Here is a 19,915-nt window from a genome sequence, read left to right as displayed (position 1 = left end):
CTCATTTCAAATTCATTTTGTAACAATAGTGAGTTACTGATTTCTAGATGTAGCTGCATTGGCTACTGTACATACTAGAATTGTACTTAAAGCTTTTGTTTTGTCCCCAGATTCTAACCACATTCGTCGCAATAAAACTTTGACATTGAAACGTTTATAGATAAATAACAGATTAATCATCAGGGTTCGCAAATACTTTATTTCACTTTATGCACTCATTATGCTTATCAATGAAATTTGGAATGTATCTAGGGCCAGATTCAGAGGTGGTCATTGTTGCGACTACAATAGTGGGCGCTGTTGGAACGCAGGGAACAATAATATGCAAATGCTAATGTCAGCTGAAATGGAATGTCACCTAATTAGCCTTATCCTATGAAGACGTCTGGTAAGAGATTTTATCTCATTGTCTAATTTGCCAATGGCAACTCTTCTAAGTGCTCTCTTTTGGCAACGTCAAAATCTTACCCCATGCTGCAGTGCCTTCAGGGCTGAGAGGATTACAGTCCATGTACAGACAGGGGCAGTTGTTTTTAATTCATCCTAATTGCCCAGAGGCAAGATAGTTTGGTGCATACACATTGCGCCAGGTAGAGGATCACTTACACATTGCAGCCACCACCTCAGACCCCCACTACTTGATGTGCAGGCTAGAGATGGTGTAATATGGCCAGGGAGAGAGAGAGGGGACAGGATCCAACCTGCTGTTGCTAGTGGCTGCTATTACATGTCTCCCTGCAGTGCAGACTGCAGCTCAGCCTCTAGACCCTCCAACATGACCCGCCCCACTAGGTACAAAATGCTCTTTTTCTGGACTTCCCTCTTAATTTATTATTGCAATCACCTGTGAAGAAACAGCTTTCTTATCATTTAACTAGTTCAACACAGGTGATGGAAATCATAAATTAAGAGGGAAGTCCAGAAACAGAGCATTTTGTACCTAGTGGGGCGGGTCATGTTGGAGGGTCTAGAGGCTGAGCTGCAGTCTGCACTGCAGGGAGACATGTAATAGCAGCCACTAGCAACAGCAGGTTGGATCCTGTCCCCTCTCTCTCCCTGGCCATATTACACCATCTCTAGCCTGCACATCAAGTAGTGGGGGTCTGAGGTGGTGGCTGCAATGTGTAAGTGATCCTCTACCTGGCGCAATGTGTATAGGAGGTTCTACCTGGAGCAATGTGTATAAGCGGCACTACTGTGTGGTGTAATGTGAATTGGCACTATTATGTGGTCACGCTCCTTTTCCATGAAGCCACGCCCCTAAATATTTGTGGCGCGCCTTCGGAGCGCACAGCCTACATTCTAGGGTCTTAGAGGTGGAGCAGCAATTCACTTTCTGCCAAAGGGCACCAAAATGTCTAGTTACAGCTCTGGTGCAGGGTGTCCTGCATGCTACACAGCCCAGCAGCATTGTCACCCCATCCCCCCACCTTGCAACACTTTTTTGTAGTGTCCAAATAAGATTAAGATTAATGAGAACCTTTCTCTTACGTCCTAGAGGATGCTGGGGACTCTGTAAGGACCATGGGGTATAGACGGGCTCCGCAGGAGACATGGGCACTCTAAGACTTTAGATGTGTGTGAACTGGCTCCTCCCTCTATGCCCCTCCTCCAGACCTCAGTTAGATCCTGTGCCCAGAGGAGACTGGATGCACTGCAGGGGAGCTCTACTGAGTTTCTCTGGAAATACTTTTGTTAGGTTTTTTATTTTCAGGGAGCACTGCTGGCAACAGGCTCCCTGCTTTGTGGGACTGAGGGGAGAGAAGCGGACCTACTTTACTGATAGGCTCTGCTTCTTAGGCTACTGGACACCATTAGCTCCAGAGGGTCGGAACACAGGTGTCGTCCTTGCTGTTCGTCCCGGAGCCGCGCCATCGTCGTCACAGAGCCGGAAAATAGAAGCTGGGTGAGTATAAGAAGAAAGAAGACTTCACAGGCGGCAGAAGACTTCTGATCTTCACTGAGGTACCACGCAGCAGTCACACTGCGCGCCATTGCTCCCACACACACACACAAGGCACAGCATGTGTGCAGGGCGGGCGCCCTGGGCAGCAATAATTACCTCACTAACACTGGCACAGGTATCAGATTACTGCAGAGGCAGTATATTATAAAACCCCCGCCAGTATAAAAATTTGAGCAGGACCGAAGCCTGCCGTCGAGGGGGCGGGGCTTGATCCAGCACTGACCAGCGCCATTTTCTCCACAGCAAGCTGCAGAGAAGCTGCTCCCGGACACTCCCCTGCTGAACCAAGTAACAGGGCAAAAAAGAGGGGGGTAGCACATTTATTTGGCGCAAAGAGGTGTATTCATATATACACTGCTCAAAAAAATAAAGGGAACACTAAAATAACACATCCTAGATCTGAATAAATGAAATATTCTTATTAAATACTTGGTTCTTTACATAGTTGAATGTGCTGACAACAAAATCACACACAAATTATCAATGGAAATCAAATTTGTTAACCCATGGAGGTCTGGATTTGGAGTCACCCTCAAAATTAAAGTGGAAAAACACACTACAGGCTGATCCAATTTTGATGTAATGTCCTTAAAACAAGTCAAAATGAGGCTCAGTAATAATTCCCAAGAGAATTATTATGGCGTATCCCTTCCCCTCACAGGACAGGTTACGGTGGGAATCCTCGCCCACGGTGGACAAGGCTTCAACGCGCTTGTCCAAAAAGCTGGCGCTACCGTTTCCAGACACGGCAGCCCTCAAAGATCCTGCTGATCGCAGACGGGAAACTACCTTAAAATCAATTTACACACATACGGGTGCCCTGCTCAGACCGGCAGTACCGTCGGCATGGGTGGGTAGCGCAATTGCAGCGTGGGCAGATAACTTGTCATCTGACATTGACACCCTAGATAAAGATAGCATTTTGTTGACTTTGGGTCACATTAAGGATGCAGCGTTATATATGAGAGGCTGCGAGAGATATTGGGCTGTTGGGTTCAAGAGCCAATGCCATGGCAATTTCGGCTAGAAGGTCCCTGTGGACCCGCCAATGGACAGGTGATGCCGATTCAAAGAGACATATGGAGATTTTACCTTACAAGGGTGAGGTTTTATTTGGGGAGGGCCTCGCGGACCTGGTTGCCACAGCTACCACGGGTAAGTCTTCTTTTTTGCCTTACGTTCCCCCACAGCAAAAGAAAACACCTCAATATCAGATGCAGTCCTTTCGGTCGCATAAGTTCAGAAATGGTCGGGGCTCTTCCTTCCTCGCCAGAGGTAGAGGGAAAAGAGCGCCGGCTACGGCTAGTTCCCAGGAACAAAAGTCCTCCCCAGCCTCTACAAAATCCATTGCATGACGCTGGGGCTCCGCTGAGGGAGTCCGCACCGGTGGGGGCACGTCTTCGACTCTTCAGCCAGGTCTGGGTTCAGTCGGCTTTGGATCCTTGGGCGGTCGAGATTGTATCCCAAGGCTACAAACTGGGGTTCGAAGAAGTGCCTCCTCGCCGATTTTTCAAATCGGCCTTTCCAGCTTCTCCCCCAGAGAGGGAAATAGTTTCAGCTGCCATACAAAAGCTGTGTCAACAGCAAGTGATCATCAAGGTTCCCCTAATGCAACAGGGGAAGGGGTATTATTCAACCCTATTGTGGTCCCAAAGCCGGATGGCTCGGTCAGACGCATTCTGAATCTAAAATCCCTGAACCTGTATTTGAAAAGGTTCAAATTCAAGATGGAATCTCTCCGGGCAGTGATCTCCAGCCTGGAAGGGGGGGATTTTATGGTGTCGCTAGACATAAAGGATGCATACCTTCATGTCCCCATTTATCCCCCTCATCAGGCGTACCTGGGATTCGCTGTACAGGATTGTCATTACCAGTTTCGGACAGTGCCGTTTGGGCTTTCCACGGCCCCGAGGATTTACACCAAGGTAATGGCGGAAATGATGGTGCTCCTGCGCAAGCAAGGAGTCACAATTATCCCATATTTGGACGATCTCCTGATAAAGGCAAGATCAAGAGATCGGTTACTGAGAAGCGTGTCTCTCTCCCTGAGAGTACTACAACAACACGGCTGGATTCTAAATCTACCAAAGTCGCAGTTGGTTCCGACAACTCGGCTGTCATTTTTGGGCATCGTTCTGGACACGGAAAAAAAGAGGGTTTTTCTCCCAACGGAAAAAGCCCAGGAACTCCAGAACATGGTCAGGGACCTGCTAAAGCCAAAAAGAGTGTCAGTTCATCACTGCACTCGAGTATTGGGAAAGATGGTGGCAGCCTACGAGGCCATTCCATTCGGCAGGTTCCACGCGAGAACTTTTCAATGTGACCTTCTGGACAAGTGGTCAGGGTCCCATCTACAAATACGTCAGAGGATAAGCCTGTCCCCCAGGGCCAGGGTATCTCTCCAGTGGTGGCTTCAGAGTGCTCACCTTCTAGAGCAGGCATTCCCAACCACGGTCCTCAAGGCACACCAACAGTGCAAGTTTTAGTGATTTCCAGGCTTCAGCACAGGTGACTTAATTAGTAGCTCAGTAATTTTGATTTAACCATCTGTGCTGCAGCCTGGATATCACTAAAACCTGCACTGTTGGTGTGCCTTGAGGACCGTGGTTGGGAATGCCTGTTCTAGAGGGTCGCAGGTTTGGCATTCAAGACTGGAACCCAGTCTTGAACCTGCGAAGAACCTTGTGACCACGGACGCGAGCCTCCGAGGATGGGGAGCAGTCACACAAGGTAGAAGTTTTCAGGGAATATGGTCAAGCCAGGAGGCTTGTCTACACATCAATGTGCTGGAATTAAGGGCCATATACAACGGCCTACAACAAGCGGAGAGTCTTCTTCGCAACCTACACGTTCTGATAGTCAGACAACGTCACAGCCGTGGCGCATGTAAACCGCCAAGGCGGGACAAGGAGCAGAGCAGCAATGGCAGAAGCCACCAGGATTCTACGCTGGGCGGAAAATCATGTAAGCGCTCTGTCAGCAGTCTTCATTCCGGGGGTAGACAACTGGGAAGCAAACTTCCTCAGCAGACACGATCTCCATCCAGGAGAGTGGGGACTTCATCAGGAAGTCTTTGCAGAGATAACAAGTCGTTGGGGACTTCTTCAAATAGACATGATGGCGTCACGCCTCAAGAAAAAGCTTCGGACGTATTGTTTCAGGTCGAGGGACCCTGTGGCAGTGGATGCCCTGGTGACACCGTGGGTGTTTCAGTCGGTCTATGTGTTCCCTCCACTTCCACTCATCTCAAAAATATTGAGAATCATAAGACGAACAAGAGTGCAGACAATACTCATTGTTCCAGACTGGCCTCGAAGGGCCTGGTATTCATATCTTCAGGAGATGCTCACAGAAGATCCATGGCCTCTTCATCCCAGGGAGGACCTGTTGCAACAGGGGCCCTGTGTGTTCGAAGACTTACCGCGGTTACGTTTGACGGCATGGCGGTTGAACACAAAATCCTAGCTAGGAAAGGTATTCCGGGGGAAGTTACCTCCTTCCTAGCTTTGATCAGAGTAGGGATAACGGCGAAGCACTATCACTGTATCTGGAGGAAATATGTTTCTTGGTGTGAAGCCAAGAATGCGCCTACGGAAGATTTTCAGCTGGCTCGTTTTCTCCATTTTCTACAGAGAAGGAATTTGCTTCTCTCCCAGAAGTCCAGACTTTTGTAAAGGGAGTGCTGCACATCCAACCTCCTTTTGTGGCACCTTAACGTGGTGTTACAGTTCCTTAAGTCACACTGGTTTGAACCTCTTCAAACGGTTGAATTAAAATTTCTCACTTGGAAAGTGGTCATGTTGTTGGCCTTGGCATCCGCGAGGCGGGTGTCCGAATTGGCGGCCTTGTCTCACAAGAGCCCCTATCTGATTTTCCACGTAGATCGAGCAGAATTGTGAACTCGTCCTCAATTTCTACCTAAGGTGGTTTCGTCGTTTCATATGAACAAACCTATTGTGGTGCCTGTGGCTACGGGTGACTTTGAGGATTCCAAATCCCTTGATGTGGTCAGGGCCTTAAAAATGTATGTAGCCTGGACGGCTCGAGTTAGGAAAACAGAGGCACTGTTTGTCCTGTATGCGGCCAACAAGGTTGGCGCTCCTGCTTCTAAGCAGACTATTGCTCGCTGGATCTGTAACACGATTCAGCAGGCTCATTCTACGGCTGGATTGCCGTTACCTAATTCGGTAAAGGCCCATTCCACTAGGAAGGTGGGCTCTTCTTGGGCGGCTGCCCGAGGCGTCTCGGCATTACAGCTTTGCCGGGCAGCTACTTGGTCGGGTTCAAACACTTTTGCAAAATTCTACAAGTTTGATACCCTGGCTAATGAGGACCTCATGTTTGCTCAACCGTTGCTGCAGAGTCATCCGCACTCTCCCGCCCGGTCTGTAGCTTTGGTATAATCCCCATGGTCCTTACGGAGTCCCCAGCATCCTCTAGGATGTAAGAGAAAATAAGATTTTAAACCTACCGGTAAATCTTTTTCTCCTAGTCCGTAGAGGATGCTGGACGCCCGTCCCAGTGCGGACTATTTCTGCAAGGCTTGTATATAGTTGTTGCTTACATAAGGGTTATGTTACAGTTGAGATCAGTCTCTAGCTGATGCTGTTGACAATGCTAAATTCCTTTGTCGTATAATCAACCCTTATGAAGCTAAGAACACTGTACGCTGCTTACTTAAGAAATACCGTAATGATACGCTATTTGCGTAACGATCGCTCAGCCGTAGGCGAGACGCTCAAGCGTCACGTTCGCTCACGGCCCAGTGATCACAGGACACGTTATTGGTTATGTCTAGGGGAAAGATTCGCTGTAACGTAGCGTACGCTAGAGACCACGAGGAGGTCACCAGCGATGCAGACGCTCACAACACTATACCTTGATATTAAACCTTATACCGATGAAACACACAGAATACCTTAATGTGAGTACAGGGTGTAAATGCAACCTTGTGGAACCTGACTATCTACAAAGCTGCATGAGCGTCACCGACGCTCAAATGAACACTTATCACTATAGGAAATACACAGATACTGGTTTAGGTTTCCAAGGCCTATTAACTGTATTATGTCTAATATACTTGTAAAAGGGGATAACAGTACATATGATACACTACAATATAACAGAGACTTCCTAACCACAGAACTAAACAATAAATACAAAAAGACAATACTACACTGACCTAAATGCAATACGATACAATACTATAATACTATAAGGTATTTAAGAGAAAAAGAGGAGAGAGAGAGAGAGAGAGAGAGATTGGCTCGCAGAAAGACAATGATTATGGAGAGAACTTACGCACAAAGGGTATGATCGCCAGCGCCTCGATATCCAGCTCCCGATTATCAGCAGATAACCGTTGATGAGAGAGTGAGAGCTGGATGTGGTCGGCCTGCCTATTTATGCTCCACACACAATGCAATCTCCTGGTCCTACAATCCCATTGTCCATTGGCCGAAGGAATTCGGCCCTGTACTGTAACCAAAGGTCATAGGTTGATTCATACAGGTGGGCTGTGCTGATTTCCAACAGCTCAGGTGGGTGGGGAACTGGGTTTCCCGCCGCATACCTGAGTATGTGCAAATCATAGAAATGGACATAAACTTCTTATGTCCATAACTATTCGCACGAGCGATTAATACGCTCCAAACCAACACCGGAATATTGCTAATTAAATACTCTTCCGATGGGTATCAAACACTGCTGTATGACTCCTGTTAGACCCTTCGTGCAATACAAAGAGGGATTCCTCAGCTCTGGGACATTATACTTTAACCAAACTTACAGAAACTATCAAAGGGATCATGATCTATAAACTACATTAATTGTGAACATTTGTAACTAATGAGTCGCACGCTACGATCACATAAACTCTACCGTAAATGCGCATACTGCGCGTGCGAGTGCACGCTATTGCGGGTATGCGCTTCCACGGGAGAGCGTACGCATGCGCAGCACGGACCAGTGTGCGGTGCAAATATGGCAGTGTGCACTAAGACATTTTTCTGACTTTGACAGTCCACCCTTTGGCAGTCAATAATAACTGCCACAAAATATTTAAGGAGAAAAATGTAAGTCAGGGGTTAATTGATTTCCATGGTGGGGAAAGGAAGAAGAATGGAGTAGGTGTGAAGAGAGTATGACCTAGTGAGAAAGTAGAAGCATGTGTGTATGAGTCCATGTTTGGAGGGTCATGTATCATCGTGCCGTACGTGTGGTAAATCAAGCTTCGAGGTATTGCGAAGTATACATTTGAATTCCTTCTTATCCTGTGGTACAGGTCTGTGGATGGGCTGTCAAACTCTACCGAGCTCATTTCGACTGTGGTTGTAACACAATGGGGATGCACATTTTAGTTGATGATACATGAATTGGGGGGGGTATGTGGTTGCTGCTATCTGTGCCTGTATTCCCTATCGACTATGTGTGTTATTGCCTGAGGGTTGCAGAGATGAAGATAAAGAACACTTACGAAAAATGCAATGATATTCTATGTCAGGGTAATGTACGTTCGTCGATTGAGGTCTTGATTGGTGTCGGTTGATTGGAGTCTTCTTCTTTGTGCCTTTGCTCATAAATCGTGAGTAAAGCATACAACGTCCATGGATTTACAAAAAATGTTGGGCTAGCGTGGTTTTAAAGTTCCTAGGGAAACTGGGGTACCCATGGCATTGTCCATCAAAATCTTGTTTATCAGGTCGTCTGCTCTTCTTCTTTCCATCTTTCCGTTGTCGGCCCCTTGGCTCATCAAATCCTTCGTCTACGTGGGTCTTTGTACCTCGGAGGAAAACATAGAAATGGGTGAAAGGCGGACCGTATACTCATTACGTCATGGTTTCTAGCATTGGGTCATAAATCAAATCCAGGTTAATTACAGTTTCCTCACTCCTCAAGCTCATCACTTTTGTACTTTGTTTGCACCTTATTAAAGCCTGCCCGCATCTAAATATCAATCCAATAGATATAACGACACCCAAAATACATAGGAGAAACTTTCCAACATCCATTATGACTCCTTGAGCCCAGTCTCCTAAACCGGAGAACCAATTTCGCGGGTTCAACCATGACACCCAACCAGTCAGCTCATTACCTACAGCAGCAAGGGTGAGATTGTGTTTTCGACGAAATTCCCACTTTAATTGCAGAATATCGTCCATCTTTTGGTCTATGACCTCTACCGGATCCTCGGTGCTATTTGTGATATACGTGCAACACTTTATGCCGTACTGTGTTGCCAATGTAACACAATATCCGCCTGTTACTGCTGTAAGATAATTAAGAACCATCCTATGCTGAACTAGTTCTGTTTTGTAAGCTCGAAGTTCTCTTCCAGTGTATCTAAACGTGTCATCATACATTTCAGTGATATTATCTAACAAATTGGCGAGTGCGGAAATGTATCTATAATTCATCACACCTCGAGCGGTGCGAGTGAAATCTAACGCTACCAGAACCTGAATCCCGGTGGATTCATGGATAAGATCAGAGGCCGGATGCTCTAACCTTTCTGACAGTTGTCTTTTAACAAGGTGCTCGTAGTGAGTGTGAGTATAAGGAGTTTGGGCACCACGGTGTATGTCCTTCATTTTGTCATGTGTAACAGTCATCACCTCAGGCAATACTTTTCCAATATAACACAATCCTTCAGAGTTTGGGGCAAGCCACTTGTACGCCTTTCTCCCACATATGAAATATGCATCATCGGGGAGAACATAGGGGACGGAGAAGGACATGACCATGTTACAAACCTTCCAGGTGAAATCTCCTGACCCTAATTCTTCCATCTGTCTAATGCACGTATCAGTTTGTACGATATGTGCACAGTATCCTGGTGATACCTCTCCAACTTTAGTAATCCTATTTCCTAAAGTATATCGATACCGGAAAGATTTTCCTCTACTGGCTATGTGGCGTACGAGCTCTGTATCTGTAGGCATTCTATCTGCTCTGTGTGAAAAGGTCATGGTAAGGTTGCTCCATGACACTTCCCAATTTCCCGGTTTTCTGGGATTGGAGATGTTAAAACATATGAGGGACCTATCCACATGGTATTGGTGGAGCTTCAAACTAGGAGGGCTGGAGATGTTAAACCTCCGGTCCACCGGTCTCCCACCACTTAGCTCAAGTACCTCCCCTAACGTTAAAGGAAATGGTACTAGCCCTGATTTACTGTGACCCTGAGGTACTTGAGAGCATACCCAACAATCTGTTTGGTTTAACACGTTACCCACTAAGGAGTGATAGTCACTCAATGGATGCCGGTCTATATGGATATTAAAACTAGATTGACATTTCTTTATGCATCCATCTTCAACCAGATTATCACAGAGCCTACAGATACAATTTTCCTCAGCTAACAATCCATCACAATTTCTTCTATCGGATCGTTTTCTGATACTCGCCTTTGCTTGTTGGCTTGGTTGATCTTGGAAAACTACACCTCCATCATCATAATCGGAACCCATTCCAGAACCTCTTTCGACCTCTATGGTACTCTCGCCGGAACAGACTGCTCTGGTCAACATCATGGTTAACATCAAAATCCGGACCACAGTCTCTTGGGGCAAGTCCATCTTTGAGGAGGAAATAGAGAAGAATGAGAAGGGGGAAAAAGAAATTTTAAAGGAGAGGGGATGGGAAGTGGAGAAAACAATAAAAGGGAGAGGGGAGTCGACAGCTGCTTTCGGTCTTCAAGGCTCAGGTGCCGCCTCAGTCCTCCTGGAACAGACACTCTAGTGATACAACCTCTACCGTCTGTTCCTTATCACGGGACTTCTCTGGATCAGCAACCTTCTTGCAGTGGGATGAATGGACCCAAGTCTCTCTCTCAGCAACCTTCAATGCTGTGGTGCTAGTCAATAAGACCTGGTATGGTCCTTCCCATCTATCAATAAGACAACCTGAGCGTAGAAAATTTCGTATCATTACATAATCCCCAGGTTCAATGTCATGACAATTACTATCTGGTAAATCAGGAATCACCAACTTCAGATTATCATTTTGATTCCTCAACTGCTTACTCATATTAATTAAGTATTTTACAGTTACTTCATTGTTACATTTCAAATCATCCTGAGGGTTAATCATGACATGCGGTTGTCGACCAAACAGAATTTCAAAAGGGGACAGATTAAGAGGGGACCTGGGAGTGGTTCTGATGCTATACAAAACAATGGGTAAAGCTTCTGGCCACGTCAATCCTGTCTCTGCCATTACTTTACTCAATTTATTTTTAATAGTGCTGTTCACTCTTTCGACCTTCGCGCTCGCCTGTGGACGGTACGGAGTGTGCAGCTTACTATCAATTCCCATCAACTTACACATTCCTTGAAAGACATCACCTGTAAAATGGGTACCCCTATCACTTTCAATGATTCTAGGGATACCATATCTACATACAAATTCCTGCACAATTTTCTTAGCTGTAAACATAGCGGTATTTGTAGCTGTTGGAAAAGCTTCGACCCAATTCGAGAAAACATCTATACAAACAAGTACATATTTCAAATTTCTACATGGGGGTAATTGAATGAAGTCAATTTGTATTACTTGGAAAGGGCCGCCGGCAGGTGGGATATGGGATGGTTCTGTTGGTATTGCTTTTCCAATATTCTTTCTCAGACAGGTAAGGCATGACATTGCTCTTTTACTAGCATGAGAGGAGAATCCTGGGGCGCACCAGTATGCTCTTACCAATTTGCACATCCCCTCCTTGCCTAGATGAGTCAGCCCGTGAGCTGCTTCAGCCAGACACGGAAGGTATGCCCTGGGGGCCACTGGTTTACCATGTCCATCCGTCCAGAGCCCTGAGGACTCCTGGCCATATCCCTTTGCCTTCCAGACTGCCTTCTCCTGAGTGGAACACAAATTCTGCATTTCACACAACTTTTGTGTGTTGATGGTATTAAATACCATCAGTTGTGTGGTGTCTGTCCGTATGGGGGTAGCAGCTGCAAGCTTTGCAGCTTCGTCTGCTCGGCTGTTACCAAGGGATACTGGGTCTTGACTATATGTATGTGCTTTACATTTGATAACAGCCACTCTGTCGGGTTCCTGTATCGCTGTTAGAAGCCTTTTTATGTGAGCTGCATGCGCTATCGGTGTACCAGCTGCCGTCATGAAATTTCTGAGACGCCATAGCGCTCCGAAATCATGGACTACCCCGAACGCGTATCTAGAATCGGTGTAGATATTGGCAGACTTACCCTTAGCCAATTCACATGCTCTGGTTAGGGCGACCAGTTCAGCAACCTGGGCTGAGTGAGGTGGGCCTAGCGGTTCCGCTTCTATGGTGTCTTGGTCATCTACGACTGCGTATCCAGTACACAAGTCTCCCGAGTCTGACTGTCTGTGACAACTACCGTCCGTGTAGAACGTGAGTTCTGCATCTTCTAGTGGATTGTCACTGATGTCAGGCCTTGCGGTAAAATTTTGGGTCAAATATTCCATACAATCATGTGTATCTTCCTTTGCATTAAATCCTCCTTCCCCATCACTCTCACCTCCCACCCTTTGTGCCTGTCCAGGCACACCTGGGAGAAATGTTGCAGGGTTTAATGCGCTGCATCTCCTTATGGTGATGTTTACTGGGGCCATTAGTGCCAATTCCCATCTCGTAAACCTTGCTGATGAGACATGTCTGGTTTGGGCAGAATTCAATAAGGCCGATACCGCATGTGGTGTATGGATTGTGAGGTTGTGGCCTAGCACGACATCTTCGCTTTTCGTCACTAGCAATGCTATCGCCGCAACGCTACGCAAGCATGTGGGGAGGGATCGCGCTACCGTGTCTAGCTGCGCGCTGTAGTATGCAATTGGCCTGCTGGCATCACCGTGTTTTTGTGTTAGTACACCTGCTGCGCACCCAGCACTTTCTGTTCCGTATAGTTCAAAGGGTTTCCCATAGTCTGGCATACCTAATGCTGGTGCCTGCGTTAGGCACTGTTTGAGTCTCTCAAATGCTGTTTCGGATTCGTCTGTATGCGAAATCCGATCAGGTTTGTTTGAAGAGACCATTTCCTGCAAAGGTAGCGCCAATATGGAAAACCCTGGGATCCAATTACGGCAATACCCACACATTCCTAAAAACGTCCTGATCTGTTGCTGGGTTTGTGGCAGTGTCATGTCTCTAATGGCTTGGATTCTATCAGCGGTCAGGTGTCTCAGTCCTTGTGTTAGACAGTGTCCCAAGTATTTTACCTTAGCTTGGCATAATTGCAACTTGTCTTTGGAGACCTTGTGACCTGTGTCTGAAAGATGAAACAGGAGCTGTTTCGTATCCTTCAGGGATGCCTCCAATGAATCAGAACACAGCAGTAGATCATCCACGTACTGTATCAACACTGATCCACTTTCCGGTTGGAAAGACTGTAAACAATCATGCAAAGCCTGAGAAAATATACTTGGACTATCTATGAAACCTTGGGGTAACCGAGTCCACGTATATTGGACTCCTCTGTATGTGAATGCAAACAAATATTGGCTGTCAGGGTGCAGAGGTACCGAAAAGAAAGCGGAGCAGAGGTCAATAACAGTGAAAAATTTGGCAGTGGGAGGAATTTGCATTAGGATGACAGCTGGATTAGGCACTACGGGGAACTGACTCTCAACTATTTTGTTAATCCCCCTTAGATCCTGCACTAGCCTGTAACCCCTCCCCCCGCTCTTTTTAACAGGGAAGATGGGACTATTTGCTGTGCTGGACGTTCTTACTAGAATGCCCTGTTGTAGCAAGCGCTCTATTACCGGGAAAACTCCTAACTCCACCTCTGGCTTCAGAGGATACTGTGGGATTTTTGGAGCTATCCTACCATCTTTTACTTGTACAACTACTGGAGCTACATTTGCCATTAATCCAGTGTCCTGTCCATCTTTTGTCCAAAGCGACTCTGGTATCTGAGATGTCATCTCTTCTACTTGGGATGGATTCCTATTTGTCATAATGGAATGTGACATTAATTTTGATGGGGAGTCTAACATGTCTCGTACTTCCTGAGCGTGATTCTCAGGGATGTCCAAGAATACACCTTCAGGAGTACAATAAATGACGCAACCCATTTTACATAGTAAGTCTCTTCCCAGGAGATTGGTCGGTGCCGATGCAGCCAGCAAAAAGGAATGCTTGGTATGCAAAGGCCCTATTGTAATCTCGGCTGGTTTGCTAACAGGGTAGTGCTGGACTACTCCTGTTACTCCTATGGCTGGAACTGTCCTACCAGTGGTTCTCATGCCCACTGTCGAATTGATCACTGACTTGGCCGCCCCTGTGTCTACAAGAAAGTTTAAAGTTTTACCGGCTACATTGATTGCAATCTCTGGTTCGCTTCCAAGACTGGCAATCAATTTAACTGGTTGCAGATTACAGGTATGGCCACACCCCTATTGGGTATGCTGACCTCCCTGAATCCCGCTGGCAGCAACTACTTGTGAGGGAGTTAGCTGGGAACTACCAGAGGCATGCCAATCTCTGTTTGGGGGATATCTTTTTGTTTCCCCTGTATGTGGCTCAAAACTCCGCCTCTGTGGACCCTGCTCCCAATGTCGTGTGTGGTGTTGTTGTCTAGGGGGTTGAAAAGATCTTTGTACATTTCTTACTCTACAGTCTCGTGCAAAATGTCCTGGTTTGTTACAAGAAAAACATGTTATTACACTTGCCTTACCCACAGGATTCGGTGGTACATACGCAGGCTGCCTTGTGGTCAGCGCCTGTATACTTACGGACATCAACTTATCACTTTGCGACTCCCTGTGCCTAGTGATATTTCTGTCGTGATCAATAGCAGCCTCTCTCAAGGTGGACACTGACAGACCTCGCCAACATGGCTGCGTGGTCTGTACCCTAGCTTTTAATGTTTCTTTCAAACCATCCATCAGTACAGATACTGCTACTTCTCGATGGTTTGGGTTGGTCTTTATGTCTTCTATACCAGTGTACTTTGCCATTTCTAATAGTGCCCGGTGAAAATATTCTATTGCCGTTTCGGACTCCTTTTGCTTAATGGAAAATATTTTATTCCATTTAACAACGGCTGGGAAATACTCTTTTAGCTGTAAATTTATCCTTTTTACATTATCCTTATTGTACACGTCTGTAAGCGGTACATCTTTATCCAATGCACAATCAGCTAAAAACTGAGTTGCATCAACATTGGAAGGTAAACAAGCTCTTAGCAGTATCTGCCAATCCTTGTTGTTGGGTTCTACCGTGTTACCTAAATCCCTGATGTATTTTTGGCTAGCAACTAAATCCTTCCTGGGGTCAGGAAATTCGGACACTATTGTTCTTAATTCCATTCTGGAAAATGGAGTGTACATGGCAATGTTCCTTATGGGAGTGGCTCCAGACACATCTGTTTTTCCATTGGGAACTGCTATTACCCTTACAGGAGCAATTCTAACAGCCTCTTCCTGTGTAGATTCTACAGCTTGTTGTGGTACAATTGTTTCAGTGTAGTGCATGGTGCCGTACTTACCCGTTGACACGACCTCACCTATCCCTCCGCTAGGGGCTTTCACTAATCTCGTGGGTGTCGCTGTGCCTACTGTGGTCTCTGCTATGGTGGCTGCAAGAGAGAGAGCTGAAATTGTTGTTGAATCGTCTTCTTGATCACACTCCTGAGGAAGGTTCAAAACAGGGTACATCTTGCACGGGTTAATACTTGCATGAGTTATTTGGTTAACATCATTAACATTTACAGTGTTACTAAGAGTTTGTGTTTTACAACCCAGTGCGTTTCTCTCCGCAATCAACTTCTCTCCTGCAATGTATGGTGGGGGAGGAGCTGTGGCAATCAACTTCCTGACTGCCCCAGATCCCGCCGCCAGAGCCAAACCTCTCTGTATCTCACCTTCCTGGTGCCATAACTGTAAATAATCATGATGCTGAATTCGTCTCTTTGCTGATTTTACGAGACATATCCTCCTCCTTAAATTTTGTAACACCTCTGGACTGAAGCTACCTATTCTTGGGAACTTGTCCCTGTCTTGTACAGTCATTCTCTCCCATTCATCACATAAAACCTCTGTGTGACTACCGTATTTTTCACACATGATGTATCTTGCCGACCCGACTGGTCGGTTCTCTGAATCAACCTGAACCTGGGTTGATCGCCCCCTACCTGAGCAACTGGCCCCCATCGTCTGTAGGTGTTGCTTAATCCTCCTTGGATTTTCTGTATCAAGGTTTTCAGCAAGCCTTTTCAGACAACCAAATTACTCCACAGTAGGCCGGCGGTGGCGGTTTACCGAGTACCCCACTCACTCGCCCACCTCGACCAATACGACCTGTAAACACCGTTATGATGCCAGCGTACTCGATACAGGGCCCCTATGGAACCTTCAGTTTACTGGAACATATGAGGGTTACCCGCAGGACACTTACTCTTTCCAGTAAAGTTGGGGTTGTTAGATAGTTCCTGAGTGACCAGCGAACTTCCCTTCCAAAAATAAAAAATTACACAAATCACGTCAGAATGTACAAATAGCGTTTGTGACCACTTTACTCTAATGGTATTTAGGTCAGATTACTAACTACTGCACACAATTACGTGTGGTCCAATCGTTCAGTACACGAGCACTATTTGTCATGTACTGAAAGACCAATGGAATCGATGTTTCCGGCCGCGATTCCTTCAACCAGAGCTTATGGCCTATATGGGTTCTGCACCAACACCCCAGGCGTTGTGCCACTGGACTTTTATAGCGGACCTTTTACCTTACGACCTCCTGGTCTTGTTCCTTATGACCTCCTGGTCTTGTTACCTTATGGTCCGCTATACTCTAATGCTCAAATATTATTTAACCAGGGATGCCTCCCTGGCCACCGTATATGTCACTTACACGTATGTTCCTTAACGAGTACCCGACTTTCCTTTTGGTTCCACCTTAAAGTTATATAAACTTTTGTATACAAAACACACTCACTCAACACATGTACACTTTGTTTCTATATCTATTTCTGCGCAGAAATTGTCTTCAGGCCAAGAGTGTTACCAATTAGGAGCAGGATCTGTTAAACTAAATTTCAGATTTTCTAAAAACAGATTTGCGTTATTTACCGCTTCGCGTTATCTACCGCTGTGCGTTACTTATCGCTTTTGCGCTAATTATCGCTTTGCGTGACTTGGGCTACGTGGGCGTAACCAGACGCTACGTTGCGTAATGAACGCTGCGTGCGTCTGCCTTTTGGATTGCGTACGCTAGTCTTTGTTAGCGACACGTGTACGCAATGCAAAGGATCCACCGTAACACAATATATTTATTTATCAATGTAGATGATCCCTGATCATCTACCGCAATCCACACTGACTGCCTTGTATCTCAGACAAACCGTGTGTTTGTTCTATACTTTAACTATTACCTCTACTTTTAAATAACAGCAAATCTCTTTTTAGCACTTTCTATCAACTATAAAAAAAAATTGGCAAACAGGAATAGTGATATACGAAATTTGAAAAAGAAATGCAGATAAATGTATGCGTACGCAAGACAAAAGAAAAATAAACAGTTTTAAAAGACACAAGCGTTTTGTTCTTACTTCCGGTTACCGGATTCCTTCAGCACTCTTTACCTAAGCGAAGCAGACGCTTATCCCGCCAGCACTATGAGACAACCTCCCACCCTTTGCTGGAGGGATAATGTCTGCTGATCTACCCAGTGCAGATGTGAAAAGGACCGGACGAGCCCGCAATTGACAATGCTAAATTCCTTTGTCGTATAATCAACCCTTATGAAGCTAAGAACACTGTACGCTGCTTACTTAAGAAATACCGTAATGATACGCTATTTGCGTAACGATCGCTCAGCCGTAGGCGAGACGCTCAAGCGTCACGTTCGCTCACGGCCCAGTGATCACAGGACACGTTATTGGTTATGTCTAGGGGAAAGATTCGCTGTAACGTAGCGTACGCTAGAGACCACGAGGAGGTCACCAGCGATGCAGACGCTCACAACACTATACCTTGATATTAAACCTTATACCGATGAAACACACAGAATACCTTAATGTGAGTACAGGGTGTAAATGCAACCTTGTGGAACCTGACTATCTACAAAGCTGCATGAGCGTCACCGACGCTCAAATGAACACTTATCACTATAGGAAATACACAGATACTGGTTTAGGTTTCCAAGGCCTATTAACTGTATTATGTCTAATATACTTGTAAAAGGGGATAACAGTACATATGATACACTACAATATAACAGAGACTTCCTAACCACAGAACTAAACAATAAATACAAAAAGACAATACTACACTGACCTAAATGCAATACGATACAATACTATAATACTATAAGGTATTTAAGAGAAAAAGAGGAGAGAGAGAGATAGAGAGAGAGAGAGAGAGATTGGCTCGCAGAAAGACAATGATTATGGAGAGAACTTACGCACAAAGGGTATGATCGCCAGCGCCTCGATATCCAGCTCCCGATTATCAGCAGATAACCGTTGATGAGAGAGTGAGAGCTGGATGTGGTCGGCCTGCCTATTTATGCTCCACACACAATGCAATCTCCTGGTCCTACAATCCCATTGTCCATTGGCCGAAGGAATTCGGCCCTGTACTGTAACCAAAGGTCATAGGTTGATTCATACAGGTGGGCTGTGCTGATTTCCAACAGCTCAGGTGGGTGGGGAACTGGGTTTCCCGCCGCATACCTGAGTATGTGCAAATCATAGAAATGGACATAAACTTCTTATGTCCATAACTATTCGCACGAGCGATTAATACGCTCCAAACCAACACCGGAATATTGCTAATTAAATACTCTTCCGATGGGTATCAAACACTGCTGTATGACTCCTGTTAGACCCTTCGTGCAATACAAAGAGGGATTCCTCAGCTCTGGGACATTATACTTTAACCAAACTTACAGAAACTATCAAAGGGATCATGATCTATAAACTACATTAATTGTGAACATTTGTAACTAATGAGTCGCACGCTACGATCACATAAACTCTACCGTAAATGCGCATACTGCGCGTGCGAGTGCACGCTATTGCGGGTATGCGCTTCCACGGGAGAGCGTACGCATGCGCAGCACGGACCAGTGTGCGGTGCAAATATGGCAGTGTGCACTAAGACATTTTTCTGACTTTGACACTGTTTGTTCATACTGTTGACTGGTTTCGTATATTCCATGTTGTATGGTGTGGGCTGGTATGTATCTCGCCCTTAGAGTAACAAAAATCCTTTCCTCGTACTGTCCGTCTCCTCTGGGCACAGTTCTTTAACTGAGGTCTGGAGGAGGGGCATAGAGGGAGGAGCCAGTTCACACCCATCTAAAATCTTAGAGTGCCCATGTCTCCTGCGGAGCCCGTCTATACCCCATGGTCCTTACGGAGTCCCCAGCATCCTCTACGGACTAGGAGAAAAAGATTTACCGGTAGGTTTAAAATCTTATTTTAATACGATGGGACCCAGAAAAGGACCGGTCGGACCCCAGTTTTTAAAAGTGAGGGGTCCGTGGGACCCACTTTTTTGGGGGCTCAGCGCGATCACTGTATATAGGTGCATTGGAAGGTATATATGTATATAGAGATATTTATAATGAATTCTGAGGTAAAGTTTTTTCTTCTCAGTAGATAGGTGAGTCACCCCCTGTTCTGCACGGGGCCCTGTCACAAAGGATCGTATGCAGGAAGATATGTGAAGTATATGTCCGTTGATTATACTTGCATTACATGCGCATGGGGGAGTAGTTGTATGCAACTTAAATAGTCATGTCTATATCATTGCAGCATACTGCCATGCGATTACAAGGGATATAGGACTCATGTTTTCGCGGGCCACTTCCATGGCGGTCTCGACTAGGAGGGCGTTGTGGATTCACCAATGGAATGCTGAGGCTGACTCCGAGAAGAACTGGAGTATCTTCCCTATGAAGGTGAAACCTGGTTTGGGGATGTTGCCATATAGGTAATTGTCCGCACTTAGTATA

This window comes from Pseudophryne corroboree, chromosome 3 (assembly GCF_028390025.1).
Source record: "Pseudophryne corroboree isolate aPseCor3 chromosome 3, aPseCor3.hap2, whole genome shotgun sequence".
Classification (NCBI taxonomy): domain Eukaryota; kingdom Metazoa; phylum Chordata; class Amphibia; order Anura; family Myobatrachidae; genus Pseudophryne; species Pseudophryne corroboree.
This window is presented reverse-complemented; position numbering follows the sequence as displayed.